This window comes from Balaenoptera physalus (genome assembly GCF_965194825.1).
Source record: "Balaenoptera physalus genome assembly, chromosome: 12".
In the NCBI taxonomy this organism is placed as follows: domain Eukaryota; kingdom Metazoa; phylum Chordata; class Mammalia; order Artiodactyla; family Balaenopteridae; genus Balaenoptera; species Balaenoptera physalus.
In genome coordinates, this window is record NC_138897.1 from 30877492 (window position 1) to 30894607 (window position 17116).

The following is a 17116-nucleotide window of genomic DNA, read 5'->3' on the forward strand; positions in this document are numbered from 1 at the left end:
ATGTTCCCATTTCTCTTCCCTCTTGCATCTCCCTCCCTCCCACCCTCCACGTCCCACCCCTCTAGGTGGTCACAAAGCACCGAGCTGATCTCCCTGTGCTATGCGGCTGCTTCCCACTAGTTATCTATTTTACATTTGGTAGTGTATATATGTCCATGACACTCTCTTACCCTGTCACGTCTCACCCCACCCCCTCCCCATATCCTCAAGTCCATTCTCTAGTAGGTCTGTGTCTTTATTCCCGTCTTGCCACTAGGTTCTTTATGGCCTTTTTGTTTGTTTGTTTTTCCCTTAGATTCCGTATATATGTGTTAGCATACTGTATTTGTTTTTGTCTTTCTGACTTACTTCACTCTGTATGACAGACTCTAACTCCATCCACCTCATTACAAATACCTCCATTTCACTTCTTTTTATGGCTGAGTAATATTCCATTGTATATATGTGCCACATCTTCTTTATCCATTCATCTGTCGATGGACATTTAGATTGCTTCCATGTCCTGGCTATTGTAAATAGAGCTGCAATGAACATTTTGGTACATGACTCTTTTTGACCTATGGTTTTCTCAGGGTATATGCCCAGTAGTGGGATTGCTGGGTCGTATGGTAGTTCTATTTGTAGTTTTTTAAGGAACCTCCATACTGTTCTCCATAGTGGCTGTATCAATTTACATTCCCACCAACAGTGCAAGAGTGTTCCCTCACCTCCACACCCTCTCCAGCATTTATTGTTTCTAGATTTTTTGATGATAGCCATTCTGACCGGTGTGAGATGATATCTCATTGTAGTTTTGATTTGCATTTCTCTAATGATTAATGATGTTGAGCATTCTTTCATGTGTCTGTAGGCCATCTGTATATCTTCTTTGGAGAAATGTCTATTTAGGTCTTCGGCCCATTTTTGGATTGGGTTGTTCGTTTTTTTGTTATTGAGCTGCATGAGCTGCTTGTAAATCTTGGAGATTAATCCTTTGTCAGTTGCTTCATTTGCAAATATTTTCTCCCATTCTGAGGGTTGTCTTTTGGTCTTGTTTATGGTTTCCTTTGCTGTGCAAAAGCTTTTAAGTTTCCTTAGGTCCCATTTGTTTATTTGTGTTCTTATTTCCATTTCTCTGGGAGCTGGGTCAAAAATAATCTTGCTGTGATGTATGTCATAGAGTGTTCTGCCTATGTTTTCCTCTAAGAGTTTGATAGTGTCTGCCCTTACACTTAGGTCTTTAATCCATTTTGAGTTTATTTTTGTGCATGGTGTCAGGGAGTGTTCTAATTTCATACTTTTACATGTACCTGTCCAATTTTCCCAGCACCACATATTGAAGAGGCTGTCTTTTCTCCACTGTATATGCTTGCCTCCTTTATCAAAAATAAGGTGACCATATGTGTGTGGGTTTATCTCTGGGCTTTCTATCCTGTTCCATTGATCTATATTTCTGTTTTTGTGCCAGTACCAAACTGTCTTGATTACTGTAGCTTTGTAATATAGTCTGAAGTCAGGGAGCCTGATTCCCCCAGCTTCATTTTTCGTTCTCAAGATTGCTTTGGCTATTCGGGCTCTTTTGTGTTTCCATACAAATTGTGAAATTTTTTGTTCTAGTTCTGTGAAAAATGCCAGTGGTAGTTTGATAGGGATTGCATTGAATCTGTAGATTGCTTTGGGTAGTAGAGTCATTTTCACAATGTTGATTCTTCCAATCCAGGAACATGGTATATCTCTCCATCTATTTGTATCATCTTTAATTTCTTTCATCAGTGTCTTATAATTTTCTGCATACAGGTCTTTTGTCTCCTTAGGTAGATTTATTCCTAGATATTTTATTCTTTTTGTTGCAATGGTAAATGGGAGTGTTTTCTTAATTTCACTTTCAGATTTTTCGTCATTAGTGTATAGAAATGCAAGAGATTTCTGTGCATTAATTTTGTATCCTGCTACTTTACCAAATTCATTGATTAGCTCTAGGAGTTTTCTGGTAGCATCTTTAGGATTCTCTATGTATAGTATCATGTCATCTGCAAATAGTGACAGCTTTACTTCTTCTTTTCCGATTTGGATTCCTTTTATTTCTTTGTCTTCTCTGATTGCTGTGGCTAACACTTCCAAAACTATGTTGAATAATAGTGGTGAGAGTGGGCAACCTTGTCTTGTTCCTGATCTTAGTGGAAATGGTTTCAGTTTTTCACCATTGAGGACAATGTTGGCTGTGGGTTTGTCATATATGGCCTTTATTATGTTGAGGAAAGTTCCCTCTATGCCTACTTTCTGCAGGGCTTTTATCATAAATGGGTGTTGAATTTTGTCGAAAGCTTTCTCTGCATCTATTGAGATGATCATATGGTTTTTCTCCTTCAATTTGTTAATATGATGTATCACATTGATTGATTTGCGTATATTGAAGAATCCTTGCATTCCTGGGATAAACCCCACTTGATCATGGTGTATGATCCTTTTAATGTGCTGTTGGATTCTGTTTGCTAGTATTTTGTTGAGGATTTTTGCATCTATGTTCATCAGTGATATTGGCCTGTAGTTTTCTTTCTTTGTGACATCTTTGTCTGGTTTTGGTATCAGGGTGATGGTGGCCTCGTAGAATGAGTTTGGGAGTGTTCCTCCCTCTGCAATATTTTGGAAGAGTTTGAGAAGGATAGGTGTTAGCTCTTCTCTAAATGTTTGATAGAATTCACCTGTGAAGCCATCTGTTCCTGGACTTTTGTTTGTTGGAAGGTTTTTAATCACAGTTTCAATTTCAGTGCTTGTGATTGGTCTGTTCATATTTTCTATTTCTTCCTGGTTCAGTCTCGGCAGTTTGTGCATTTCTAAGAATCTGTCCATTTCTTGCAGGTTGTCCATTTTATTGGCATAGAGTTGCTTGTAGTAATCTCTCATGATCTTTTGTATTTCTGCAGCGTCAGTGGTTACTTCTCCTTTTTCATTTCTAATTCTATTGATCTGAGTCTTCTCCCTTTTTCTCTTGATGAGTCTGGCTAATGGTTTATCAATTTTATCTTCTCAAAGAACCAGCTTTTAGTTTCATTGATGTTTGCTATTGTTTCCTTCATTTCTTTTTCATTTATTTCTGACCTGATCTTTATAATTTCTTTCCTTCTGCTGGCTTTGGGTTTTTTTTGTTCTTCTTTCTCTAATTGCTTTCGGTGCAAGGTTAGGTTGTTTATTCGAGATGTTTCCTGTTTCTTGAGGTAGGCTTGTATTGCTATAAACTTCCCTCTTAGCACTGCTTTTGCTGCGTCCCATAGGTTTTCGGTCGTCGTATCTCCATTGTCATTTGTTTCTAGGTATTTTTTGATTTCCCCTTTGATTTCTTCAGTGATCACTTCGTTATTAAGTAATGTATTGTGTAGCCTCCATGTGTTTGTATTTTTTACAGATCTTTTCCTGTAATTGATATCTAGTCTCATAGCGTTGTGGTCGGGAAAGATACTTGATACGATTTCAGTTTTCTTAAATTTACCAAGGCTTGATTTGTGACCCAAGATATGATCTATCCTGGAGAATGTTCCATGAGCACTTGAGAAAAATGTGTATTCTGTTGTTTTTGGGTGGAATGTCCTATAAATATCAATTAAGTCCATCTTGTTTAATGTATCATTTAAAGCTTGTGTTTCCTTATTTATTTTCATTTTGGATGATCTGTCCATTGGTGAAAGTGGGGTGTTAAAGTCCCCTACTATGATTGTGTTGCTGTCGATTTCCCCTTTTATGGCTGTTAGTATTTGCCTTATGTATTGAGGTGCTCCTATGTTGGGTGCATAAATATTTACAATTGTTATACCTTCCTCTTGGATCGATCCCTTGATCATTGTATAGTGTCCTTCTTTGTCTCTTGTAATAGTCTTTATTTTAAAGTCTATTTTGTCTGATATGAGAATTGCTACTCCAGCTTTCTTTTGATTTCCATTTGCATGGAATATCTTTTTCCTTCCCCTCACTTTCAGTCTATATGTGTCTCTAGGTCTGAAGTGGGTCTCTTGTAGACAGCATATATATGGGTCTTGTTTTTGTATCCATTCAGCCAGCCTGTGTCTTTTGGTGGGAGCATTTAATCCATTTACATTCAAGGTAATTATCGATATGTATGTTCCTATTCCCATTTTCTTAAATGTTTTGGGTTTGTTATTGTAGGTGTTTTCCTTCTCTTGTGTTTCTTGCCTAGAGAAGTTCCTTTAGCATTTGTTGTAAAGCTGGTTTGGTGGTGCTGAACTCTCTCAGCTTTTGCTTGTCTGTAAATGTTTTAATTTCTCCATCAAATCTGAATGAGATCCTCGCTGGGTAGAGTAATCTTGGTTGTAGGTTTTTCTCCTTCATCACTTTAAGTATATCCTGCCACTCCCTTCTGGCTTGCAGAGTTTCTGCTGAAAGATCAGATGTTAACCTTATGGGGATTCCCTTGTGTGTTATTTGTTTTTTTTTTTTTCCCTTGCTGCCTTTAATATGTTATCCTTATATTTAATTTTTGACAGTTTGATTAATATGTGTCTTGGTGTGTTTCTCCTTGGGTTTATCCTGTATGGGACTCTCTGTGCTTCCAGGACTTGATTAACTATTTCCTTTCCCATATTAGGGAAGTTTTCAACTATAATCTCTTCAAATATTTTCTCAGACCCTTTCTTTTTCTCTTCTTCTTCTGGGACCCCTATAATTCGAATGTTGGGGTGTTTAATGTTGTCCCAGAGGTCTCTGAGACTGTCCTCAGTTCTTTTCATTCTTTTTTCTTTATCCTGCTCTGTAGTAGTTATTTCCACCATTTTATCTTCCAGGTCACTTATCCTTTCTTCTGCCTCAGTTATTCTGCTATTGATCCCATCTAGAGTATTTTTAATTTCATTTATTGTGGTTTTCATCATTGCTTGGTTCCTCTTTAGTTCTTCTACGTCCTTGTTAAATGTTTCTTGCATTTTGTCTATTCTATTTCCAAGATTTTGGATCATCCTTACTATCATTATTCTGAATTCTTTTTCAGGTAGACTACCTATTTCCTCTTCATTTGTTAAGTCTGGTGTGTTCTGACCCTGCTCCTTCATCTGCTGTGTGTTTTTCTGTCGTCTCATTTTGCTTATCTTACTGTGTTTGGGGTCTCCTTTTCACAGGCTGCAAGTTCGTAGTTCCCGTTGTTTTTGGTATCTGTCCCCAGTGGCTAAGGTTGGTTCAGTGGGTTGTGTAGGCTTCCTGGTGGAGGGAACTAGTGCCTGAGCTCTGGTGGATGAGGTTGGATCTTGTCTTTCTGGTGGGCACGTCCACGTCTGGTGGTGTATTTTGGGGTGTCTGTGGCCTTATTATGATTTTAGGCAGCCTCTCTGCTAATGGATGGGGCTGTGTTCCTGTCTTGCTAGTTGTTTGGCATAGGGTGTCCAGCACTGTAGCTTGCTGGTCGTTGAGTGAAGCTGGGTCTTGATGTTGAGATGGAGATCTCTGAGAGATTTTTGCCGTTTGGTATTACGTGGAGCTGGGAGGTCTCTTGTGGACCAGTGTCCTGAAGTTGGCTCTCCCACCTCAGAGGCACGGCCCTGATGCCTGGCTGGAGCACCAAGAGCCTTTCGTCCACACGGCTCAGAGTAAAAGGGAGAAAAAATAGAAAGAAAGAAAGAAAGAGGCTATAATATAGTGAAGTAAAATAAAGCTATTGTAAAGCAAAGCTATACAGACAAAATCGCACCCAGAAGCATATACATATACACTCACAAATAAAAGGAAAAGGGGAAAAATTAATATATCCTGCTCCCAAAGTCCACCTCCTGAATTTGGGATGATTCGTTGTCTATTCAGGTATTCAACAGATGCAGGCACATCAAGTTGTTTGTGGAGTTTTAATCCGCTGCTTCGAAGGCTGCTGGGAGAGATTTCCCCTTATCTTCCCTGTTCGCACAGCTCCTGGGGTTCAGCTTTGGATTTGGACCCGCCTCTGCGTGTAGGTCTCCTGAGGGCGTCTATTCCCCGCGCAGACAGGACGGGGTTAAAGGAGCAGCTGCTTTGGGGGCTCTGGCTCACTCAGGCCGCGGGGAGGGAGGGGTACAGAGGAGGCGGGGTGAGCCTGCGGCGGCTGAGGCCGGCGTGACGTTGCACCAGCCTGAGGAGGGCAGTGCGTTCTCCCGGGGAACTTGTCCCCGGATCACGGGACCCTGGCAGTGGCGGGCTGCACAGGCTCCCGGGAGGGGCGATGTGGAGAGTGACCTGTGCTCACACACAGGCTTTTTGGAGGCGGCAGCAGCAGCCCCAGCGTCTCACGCCCGTCTCTGGGGTCCGTGCTGATCGCCGCGGCTCGCGCCTTTCTCTGGAGTTCGTTTAGGCGGCGCTCTGAATCCCCTCTCCTTGCGCTCAGCGAAACAAAGAGGCAAGAAAAAGTCTCTTGCCTCTTAGGCAGCTGCAGACCTTTTCCCGGTCTCCCTCCCCGCCAGCTGTGGCGCACTAGCCCCTTCAGGCTGTGTTCACGCCGCCAACCCCAGTCCTCTCCCTGCGATCCGACCGAAGCCCGAGCCTCAGCTCCCAGCCCCGCCCGCCCCGGCGGGTGAGCAGACAAGCCTCTCGGGCTGGTGAGTGCTGGTCGGCACCGCTCCTCCGTGAGGGAACCTCTCCGCTTTGCCCTCCGCACCCCTGTGGCTGCGCTCTCCTCCGTGGCTCCGAAGCTTCCCCCCTCTGCCACCTGCAGTCTCTGCCCACGAAGGGGCTCCTAGTGCGTGGAAATCTTTCCTCCTTCACAGCTCCCTCCCACTGGTGCAGGTGCCGTCCCTATTCTTTTGTCTCTGTTATTTCTTTTTTCTTTTGCCCTACCCAAGTACGGGGGGAGTTTCTTGCCTTTTTGGAGGTCGGACGTTTTCTGCCAGCGTTCAGTGGGTGTTCTGTATGAGCAGTTCCACGTGTAGATGTATTTCTACTGTATCTGTGGGAAGGAAGGTGATCTCCGCGTCTTACTCTTCCGCCATCTTCCCGAGGCACCCATGACTGAGGTTTGATTCTGGATCCCTGTGGACTGGGAACATGACTGAGGCGTGATTTTGGAAACCTGTGGCCTGGGAACATGACATGGGAGGATTCTGGAACCCTGAGTCCTGGGAACATGACATCTGATTAGATTGTGGAATACTGTCCCCCGGGAACCTGACTGAGCCTTGGTTCTGGAACCCTGTGGACTGGGAACATGACTGAGGTTTTATTCTGGAACCGTGTAGCCTGGGAACATAACTGAGGATTGATTCTGGAACCCTGTGGCCTGGGAACATGACATCAGTGGATTCAGGAACCCTGTGACCTGGGAAACTGCGAACGGTTTGACTCTGGAACCTTGTGGCCTGGGAACATGTCTGAGGTTTGCTGGTGGAAACCTGTGGCCTGGCAACATGCCTGAGGTTTGATTCTGGAAGACTGTGGACAGGGAACATGGTATCGGGTTGATTCTGGAAACCTGTGTCCTGCGAACAAGACTAAGGTTTGATTCTGGAACCCTGTGGCCTGGGAACATGACTGAGGTTTGATTGTTGAAACCTGAGGCCTGTGAACATGACTCAGGTTTGATTCTGGAAACATGTGTCCTGGGAATATGACAGAGGTTTGATTCTGGTAACCTTTGGCCTGGGAAAATGACTGAGGTTTCATTGTGGAAACATGTGGCCTGGGATCATGACTGAGGATTGATGGTGGAACACTCTGGCCTGGCAAAATGACTGAGGCTTGATTCTGGAACCCTGTGGCCTCGGAACATGACTGACGTTGGATGGCAGGAACCGGTGAACTGGCAACATGACTGAGGTTTGATTGTGGAACCCTGTGCACGGGGACCATGACTGAGGCCTGATACTGTAACCCCGTGGTGTGGGAACATGACATTGGTTTGATTCAGGAGCCCTGTTTACTGGGAACATGACTGAGGATTGATGGTTGAACCCTGTGGCCTGGCAACATGATTGAGGTTTGATAGTGGAAACCTCAGGCTTGGGAACATGAGTGAGGCTTGATGGTGGAAACCTGTGGCCTGTCAACATGCCTGAGGTTTGATGGTGGAACCCTGTGGCTTGGCAAGATGTCTTAGGTTTGATTGTGGAACACTCTGGCCAGGAAACACGACTGAGGCTTGATGGTGGAATCATGGCCTGGCAACAGGACTGAGGTTTGATTGTGGAACCCTCTGGCCTGGGAATATGACTGAGGTTTAATTGTGGAACACTGTAGACTGGGAACATGACTGGGATTTGATTTCTGAAACCTGTGTCCAGGGAACATGACTGAGGTTTTATTCTGGAACCCTGTGGCCTGGGAACATGACATTGGTTTGATTCTGGAGCCCTGTTTACTGGGAACATGACTGAGGATTGATGGTTGAACCCTGTGGCCTGGCAACATGATTGAGGTTTGATAGTGGAACCCTCAGGCTTGGGAACATGAGTGAGACTTGATGGTGGAAACCTGTGGCCTGGCAACATGCCTGAGGTTTGATGGTGGAACCCTGTGGCTTGGCAAGATGACTTAGGTTTGATTGTGGAAGACTCTGGCCTGGAAACATGACTGAGGCTTGATGGTGGAATCGTGGCCTGGGAATATGAATGATGTTAGAGTGTGCAATCCTGAGGCGTGGGAACATGACATCGGTTTGGATTCTGGTACCCTGTTGCCTGGGAACATGATATCTGTTTAGATTGTGGAATACTGTGGCCCGGGAACCTGACTGAGCCTTGGTTCTGGAACCCTGTGGACTGGGAACATGACTGAGGTTTTTTATGGAACCCTGTAGCCTGGGAACATAACTGAGGATTGATTCTGCAACCCTGTGGCCTGGGAACATGACATCGGTGGTTTCTGGAACCCTGTGCCCCGGGAACCTGCCAACGGATTGACTCTGGAACCCTGTGGCCTGGGAACAAGACTGAGGTTTGATTCTGGAACCCTGTGGTCTGGGAACATGACTGAGGTTTGATTGTTGAAACCTGTTGCCTGCGAACATGACTCAGGTTTGATTCTGGAACCATGTTTCCTGGGAATATGCCTGAGGTTTGATTTTGGAAACCTTTGGCCTCGGAAAATGATTGAGGTTTCATTGTGGAAAAATGTGGCCTTGGTTCATGACTGAGGTTTGATGGTGGAACACTCTGGCCTGGCAAAATGACTGAGGCTTGATTCTGGAACCCTGTGGCCTGGGAACTTGACTGAGGTTGGATGGCAGCAACCTTTAGACTGGCAACATGACTGAGGTTTGATTGTGGAACCCTGTGCACGGGGACCATGACTGAGGCCTGATACTGGCTACCCGTGGCATGGGAACATGACATTGGTTTGTTTCTGGAGCCCTGTTTACTGGGAACATGACTGAGGATTGACGGTTGAAGCCTGTGGCCTGGCAACATGATTGAGGTTTGATAGTGGAACCCTCAGGCTTGGGAACATGAGTGAGCCTTGATGGTGGAACCCTGTGCCTGGCAACATGCCTGAGGTTTGATGGTGGAACCCTGTGGCTTGGCAAGATGACTTAGGTTTGATTGTGGAACACTCTGGCCTGGGAACATGACTGAGGCTTGATGGTGGAACCGTGGCCTGGCCACAGGACTGAGGTTTGATTGTGGAACCCTCTGGCCTGGGCATATGACTGAGGTTTAATTGTGGAACCCTGTGGCCTGGGAACATGACTGGGATTTGATTTCTGAAACCTCTGTCCAGGGAACATGACTGAGGTTTTCTTCTGGAACCCTGTGTCCTGGGAACACGACTGAGGTTACATTCTGGAACCATGTGGCCTGGGAACATGACTGATGTTAGAGTGTGGAATCCTGTGGCCTGGGAACATGACATCGGTTTGGATTCTGGTACCCTGTTGTCAGGGAACATGAAATCGGTTTGATTCTGGAAACCTGTGGCCTGGGAACATAACTGAGGCGTGATTTTGGAAACCTGTGGCCTGGGAATATGACATCTGTTTAGATTGTGGAATACTGTGGCCCGGGAACCTGACTGAGCCTTGGTTCTGGAACCCTGTGGTCTGGGAACATGACTGAGGTTTTATTCTGGAACCCTGTAGCCTGGGAACATAATTGAGGATTGATTCTGGAACCCTGTGGCCTGGGAACATGACATCGGTGGATTCTGGAACCCTGTGGCCTGGTAAACTGCCAACGGATTGACTCTGGACCCCTCTGGCCTGGGAACATGTCTGAGGTTTGATGGTGGAAACCTGTGGCCTGGCAACATGACTGAGGTTTCATTCTGAGACTGTGGCCAGGGAACATGATATCGGGTTGATTCTGGAAACCTGTGTCCTGGGAAAAAGACTGAGGTTTGATTCTGGAACCCTGTGGCCTGGGAACATGACTGAGCTTTGTTTCTGGAAGCCTGTTCCCTGGGAACATGACTGAGGTTTGTTTCTGGACACCTGTGTCCTGGGAACATGCCTGAGGTTTGATTGTTGACAGCTGGGGCCTGCGAATATGATTCAGGTTTGATTCTGGAACCATGTGTCCTGGGAATATGACTGAGGTTTGATTCTGGAAAACTTTGGCTTGGGAAAATGACTGAGGTTTCATTGTGGAAACATGTGGCCTGGGATCATGACTGAGGTTTGATGGTGGAACACTCTGGCCTGGCAAAATGACTGAGGCTTGATTCTGGAACCCTGTGGCCTGGGAACTTGACTGAGGTTTGATGGCAGAAACCTGTGGACTGGCAACATGACGGAGGTTTGATTGTGGGACCCTCTGCACTGGGACAATGATTGAGGCCTGATACTGGAACCCCGTGGTTTGGGAACATGACATTGGTTTGATTCAGGAGCCCTGTTTACTGGGAACATGACTGAGGATTGATGGTTGAACCATGTGGCCTGGCAACATGATTGAGGTTTGATAGTGCAACCCTCAGGCTTGGGAACATGAGTGAGGCTTGATGGTGGAACCCTTTGGCCTGGCAACATGCCTGAGGTTTGATGGTGGAACCCTGTGGCTTGGCAAGATGACTTAGGTTTGATTGTGGAACACTCTGGCCTGGGAACATGACTGAGGCTTGATGGTGGAACCGTGGCCTGGCCACAGGACTGAGGTTTGATTGTGGAACCCTCTGGCCTGGGAATATGACTGAGGTTTAATTGTGGAACCCTGTGGCCTGGGAACATGACTGGGGTTTGATTTCTGAAACCTGTGTCCAGGGAACATGACTGATGTTTTCTTCTGGAAACCTGTGTGCTGGGAACACGACTGAGGTTTCATTCTGGAACCATGTGGCCTGGGAATATGACTGAGGTTTAATTCTGGAAACCATTGGCCTGGGAACATGACTGATGTTAGAGTGTGGAATCCTGTGGCCTGGGAACATGACATCGGTTTGGATTCTGGTACCCTGTTGCCAGGGAACATGAAATCGGTTTGATTCTGGAAACCTGTGGCCTGGGAACATGACTGAGGCGTGATTTTGGAAACCTGTGGCCTGGGAATATGACATCTGTTTAGATTGTGGAATACTGTGCCCCGGGAACCTGACTGAGCCTTCGTTCTGGAACCCTGTGGACTGGGAACATGACATGGGTGGATTCTGGAACCCTGAGGCCTGGGAACATGACATCTGTTTAGATTGTGGAATACTGTGGTCCAGCAACCTGACTGAGCCTTGGTTCTGGAACCCTGTGGTCTGGGAACATGACTGAGGTTTTATTCTGGAACCCTGTAGCCTGGGAACATAACTGAGGATTGATTCTGGAACCCTGTGGCCTGGGAACATGACATTGGTGGATACTGGAACCCTGTGGCCTGGGGACCTGCCAACGGTTTGACTCTGGAACCCTGTGGCCTGGGAACATGTCTGAGGTTTGATGGTGGAAACCTGTGGCCTGGCAACATGACTGAGGTTTGATTCTGAGACTGTGGCCAGGGAACATGATATCGGGTTGATTCTGGAAACCTGTGTCCTTGGAACAAGACTGAGGTTTGATTCTGGAACCCTGTGGCCTGGGAACATGACTGAGCTTTGTTTCTGGAAGCCTGTTCCCTGGGAACATGACTGAGGTTTGATTCTGGACACCTGTGTCCTGGGAACATGCCTGAGGTTTGATTGTTGACACCTGGGGCCTGCGAACATGATTCAGGTTTGATTCTAGAACCATGTGTCCTGGGAATATGACTGAGGTTTGATTCTGGAAACCTTTGGCTTGGGAAAATGACTGAGGTTTCATTGTGGAAACATGTGGCCTGGGATCATGACTGAGGTTTGATGGTGGAACACTCTAGCCTGGCCAAATGACTGAGGCTTGATTCTGGAACCCTGTGGCCTGGGAACTTGACTGAGGTTTGATGGCAGAAACCTGTGGACTGGCAACATGACTGAGGTTTGATTGTGGGACCCTGTGCACTGGGACCATGACTGAGGCCTGATACTGGAACCCCGTGGTGTGGGAACATGACATTGGTTTGATTTAGGAGCCCTATTTACTGGGAACATGACTGAGGATTGATGGTTGAACCCTGTGGCCTGGCAACATGATTGAAGTTTGATAGTGCAACCCTCAGGCTTGGGAACATGAGTGAGGCTTGATGGTGGAAACCTTTGGCCTGGCAACATGCCTGAGGTTTGATGGTGGAACCCTGTGGCTTGGCAAGATGACTTAGGTTTGATTGTGGAACACTCTGGCCTGGGAACATGACTGAGGCTTGATGGTGGAACCGTGGCCTGGCCACAGGACTGAGGTTTGATGGTGGAACCCTCTGGCCTGGGAATATGACTGAGGTTTAATTGTGGAACCCTGTGGCCTGGGAACATGACTGGGATTTTATTTCTGAAACCTGTGTCCAGGGAACATGACTGAGGTTTTCTTCTGGAACCCTGTGTCCTGGGAACACGACTGAGGTTTGATTCTGGAACCATGTGGCCTGGGAACATGACTGATGTTAGAGTGTGGAATCCTGTGGCCTGGGAACATGACATCGGTTTGGATTCTGGTACCCTTTTGCCAGGGAACATGAAATCAGTTTGATTCTGGAAACCTGTGGCCTGGGAACATGACTGAGGCGTGATTTTGGAAACCTGTGGCCTGGGAATATGACATCTGTTTAGATGGTGGAATACTGTGCCCCGGGAACCTGACTGAGCCTTGGTTCTGGAACCCTGTGGTCTGGGAACATGACTGAGGTTTTATTCTGGAACCCTCTAGCCTGGGAACATAACTGAGGATTGATTCTGGAACCCTGTGGCCTGGGAACATGACATTGGTGGATTCTGGAACCCTGTGTCCTGGGAACCTGCCAACGGTTTGACTCTGGAACCCTGTGGCCTGGGAACATGTCTGAGGTTTGATGGTAGAAACCTGTGGCCTGGAAACATGACTGAGGTTTGATTCTGAGACTGTGGCCAGGGAACATGATATCGGGTTGATTCTGGAAACCTGTGTCCTTGGAACAAGACTGAGGTTTTATTCTGGAACCCTGTGGCCTGGGAACATGACTGAGCTTTGTTTCTGGAAGCCTGTTCCCTGGGAACATGACTGAGGTTTGATTCTGGACACCTTTGTCCTGGGAACATGCCTGAGGTTTGATTGTTGACACCTGGGGCCTGCGAACATGATTCAGGTTTGATTCTGGAACCATGTGTCTTGGGAATATGACTGAGGTTTGATTCTGGAAACCTTTGGCTTGGGAAAATGACTGATGTTTCATTGTGGAAACATGTGGCCTGGGATCATGACTGAGGTTTGATGGTGTAACACTCTAGGCTGGCAAAATGACTGAGGCTTGATTCTGGAACCCTGTGGCCTGGGAACTTGACTGAGGTTTGATGGCAGAAACCTGTGGACTGGCAACATGACTGAGGTTTGATTGTGGGACCCTGAGCACTGGGACCATGACTGAGGCCTGATACTGGAACCCCGTGGTGTGGGAACATGACATTGGTTTGATTCAGGAGCCCTGTTTACTGGGAACATGACTGAGGATTGATGGTTGAACCCTGTGGCCTGGCAACATGATTGAGGTTTGATAGTGCAACCCTCAGGCTTGGGAACATGAGTGAGGCTTGATGGTGGAACCCTTTGGCCTGGCAACATGCCTGAGGTTTGATGGTGGAACCCTGTGGCTTTGCAAGATGACTTAGGTTTGATTGTGGAACACTCTGGCCTGGGAACATGACTGAGGCTTGATGGTGGAACCGTGGCCTGGCCACAGGACTGAGGTTTGATTGTGGAACCCTCTGGCCTGGGAATATGACTGAGGTTTAATTGTGGAACCCTGTGGCCTGGGAACATGACTGGGATTTTATTTCTGAAACCTGTGTCCAGGGAACATGACTGAGGTTTTCTTCTGGAACCCTGTGTCCTGGGAACACGACTGAGGTTTGATTCTGGAACCATGTGGCCTGGGAACATGACTGATGTTAGAGTGTGGAATCCTGTGGCCTGGGAACATGACATCGGTTTGGATTCTGGTACCCTGTTGCCAGGGAACATGAAATCAGTTTGATTCTGGAAACCTGTGGCCTGGGAACATGACTGAGGCGTGATTTTGGAAACCTGTGGCCTGGGAATATGACATCTGTTTAGATGGTGGAATACTGTGCCCCGGGAACCTGACTGAGCCTTGGTTCTTGAACCCTGTGGACTGGGAACATGACATGGGTGGATTCTGGAACCCTGAGGCCTGGGAACATGACATCTGTTTAGATTGTGGAATACTGTGGCCCGGGAACCTGACTGAGCCTTGGTTCTGGAACCCTGTGGTCTGGGAACATGACTGAGGTTTTATTCTGGAACCCTGTAGCCTGGGAACATAACTGAGGATTGATTCTGGAACCCTGTGGCCTGGGAACATGACATTGGTGGATTCTGGAACCCTGTGGCCTGGGGACCTGCCAACGGTTTGACTCTGGAACCCTGTGGCCTGGGAACATGTCTGAGGTTTGATGGTGGAAACCTGTGGCCTGGCAACATGACTGAGGTTTGATTCTGAGACTGTGGCCAGGGAACATGATATCGGGTTGATTCTGGAAACCTGTGTCCTGGGAACAAGACTGAGGCTTGATTCTGGAACCCTGTGGCCTGGGAACTTGACTGAGATTGGATGGCAGCAACCTGTGGACTGGCAACATTACTGAGGTTTGACTGTGGAACCCTCTGGCCTGCGAATATGACTGAGGTTTAATTGTGGACCCCTGTGGACTGGGAACACGACTGAGGTTTGATTCTGGAACCATGTGGCCTGGGAATATGACTGAGGTGTGATTCTGGAAAGCATTGGCCTGGGAACATGACTGATGTTAGAGTGTGGAATCCTGTGGCCTGGGAACATGACTGGGGTTTGATTGTTGAAACCTGTGGCCTGCGAACATGACTCAGGTTTGATAATGGAACCATGTTTCCTGGGAATATGCCTCAGGTTTGATTTTGGAAACCTTTGGCCTCGGAAAGTGACTGAGGTTTCATTGTGGAAACATGTGGCCTGGGTTCATGACTGAGGTTTGATGGTGGAACACTCTGGCCTGGCAAAATGACTGAGGCTTGATTCTGGAACCCTGTGGCCTGGGAAATGACTGAGGTTGGATGGCAGAAACCTGTGGACTGGCAACATGACTGAGGTTTGAATGTGGACAACTGTGCACGGGGACTATGACTGAGGCCTGATACTGGAACCCCGTGGCATCGGAACATGACATTGGTTTGATTCAGGAGCCCTGTTTACTGGGAACATGACTGAGGATTGATGGTTGAAGCCTGTGGCCTGGCAACATGATTGAGGTTTGATAGTGGAACCCTCAGGCTTGGGAACATGACTGAGGCTTGATGGTGGAACCGTGGCCTGGCAAAAGGACTGAGGTTTGATTGTGGAACCCTCTGGCCTGGGAATATGACTGAGGTTTAATTGTGGAACCCTGTGGCCTGGGAACATGACTGGGATTTTATTTCTGAAACCTTTGTCCAGGGAACATGACTGAGATTTTCTTCTGGAACCCTGTGTCCTGGGAACACGACTGAGGTTTGATTCTGGAACCATGTGGCCTGGGAACATGACTGATGTTAGAGTGTGGAATCCTGTGGCCTGGGAACATGACATCGGTTTGGATTCTGGTACCCTGTTGCCAGGAAACATGAAATCGGTTTGATTCTGGAAAGCTGTGGCCTGGGAACATGAATGAGGCGTGATTTTGGAAACCTGTGGCCTGGGAATATGACATCTGTTTAGATTGTGGAATACTGTGCCCCGGGAACCTGACAGAGCCTTGGTTCTGGAACCCTGTGGACTGGGAACATGACATGGGTGGATTCAGGAACCCTGAGGCCTGGGAAAATGACATCTGTTTAGATTGTGGAATACTGTGCCCCGGGAACCTGACTGAGCCTTGGTTCTGGAACCCTGTGGCCTGGGAACATGACATCGGTGGATTCTGGAACCCTGTGCCCTGGGAACCTGCCAAAGGATTGACTCTGGAACCCTGTGGCCTGGGAACATGTCTGAGGTTTGATGGTGGAAACCTGTGTCCAGGGAACATGACTGAGGTTTTCTTCTGGAACCCTGTGTCCTGGGAACACGACTGAGGTTTCATTCTGGAACCATGTGGCCTGGGAATATGACTGAGGTTTGATTCTGGAAACCATTGGCCTGGGAACATGAGTGATGTTAGAGTGTGGAATCCTGTGGCCTAGGAACATGACATCGGTTTGGATTCTGGTACCCTGTTGCCTGGGAACATGAAATCGGTTTGATTCTGGAAACCTGTGGCCTGGTAATATGACTGAGGTTTGATGGTGGTACCCTATGGCCTGGCAACATGACTGAGGTTTGATTCTGGATCCCTGTGGCCTGGGAACATGACTGAGGCGTGATTTTGGAAACCTGTGGCCTGGGAACCTGACATCTGTTTAGATTGTGGAATACTGTGCCCCGGGAACCTGACTGAGCCTTCCTTCTGGAACCCTGTGCACTGGGAACATGACATGGGTGGATTCTGGAACCCTGAGGCCTGGGAACATGACATCTGTTTAGATTGTGGAATACTGTGGCCCGGGAACCTGACTGAGCCTTGTTTCTGGAACCCTGTGGTCTGGGAACATGACTGAGGTTTTATTCTGGAACCCTGTAGCCTGGGAATATAACTGCGGATTGATTCTGGAACCCTGTGGCCTGGGAACATGACATCGGTGGATTCTGGAACCCTG

General features: G+C 47.2%; 1 long non-coding RNA gene across 1 annotated transcript in view; it reads right to left on the bottom strand.

The window, feature by feature from the left end:
* The window catches only part of LOC309639059, a 149442-nt gene extending 133087 nt beyond the window's left edge, over positions 1-16355 (bottom strand). The window contains exons 1-2 of the long non-coding RNA XR_014251437.1: positions 16329-16355; positions 9987-10100 (exon numbers count right to left, since the gene is read on the bottom strand). This is a non-coding gene — a long non-coding RNA (uncharacterized lncRNA). The remainder of the gene's footprint in view (positions 1-9986; positions 10101-16328) is intronic.
* Between the last annotated feature and the right edge of the window lie 761 nt (positions 16356-17116).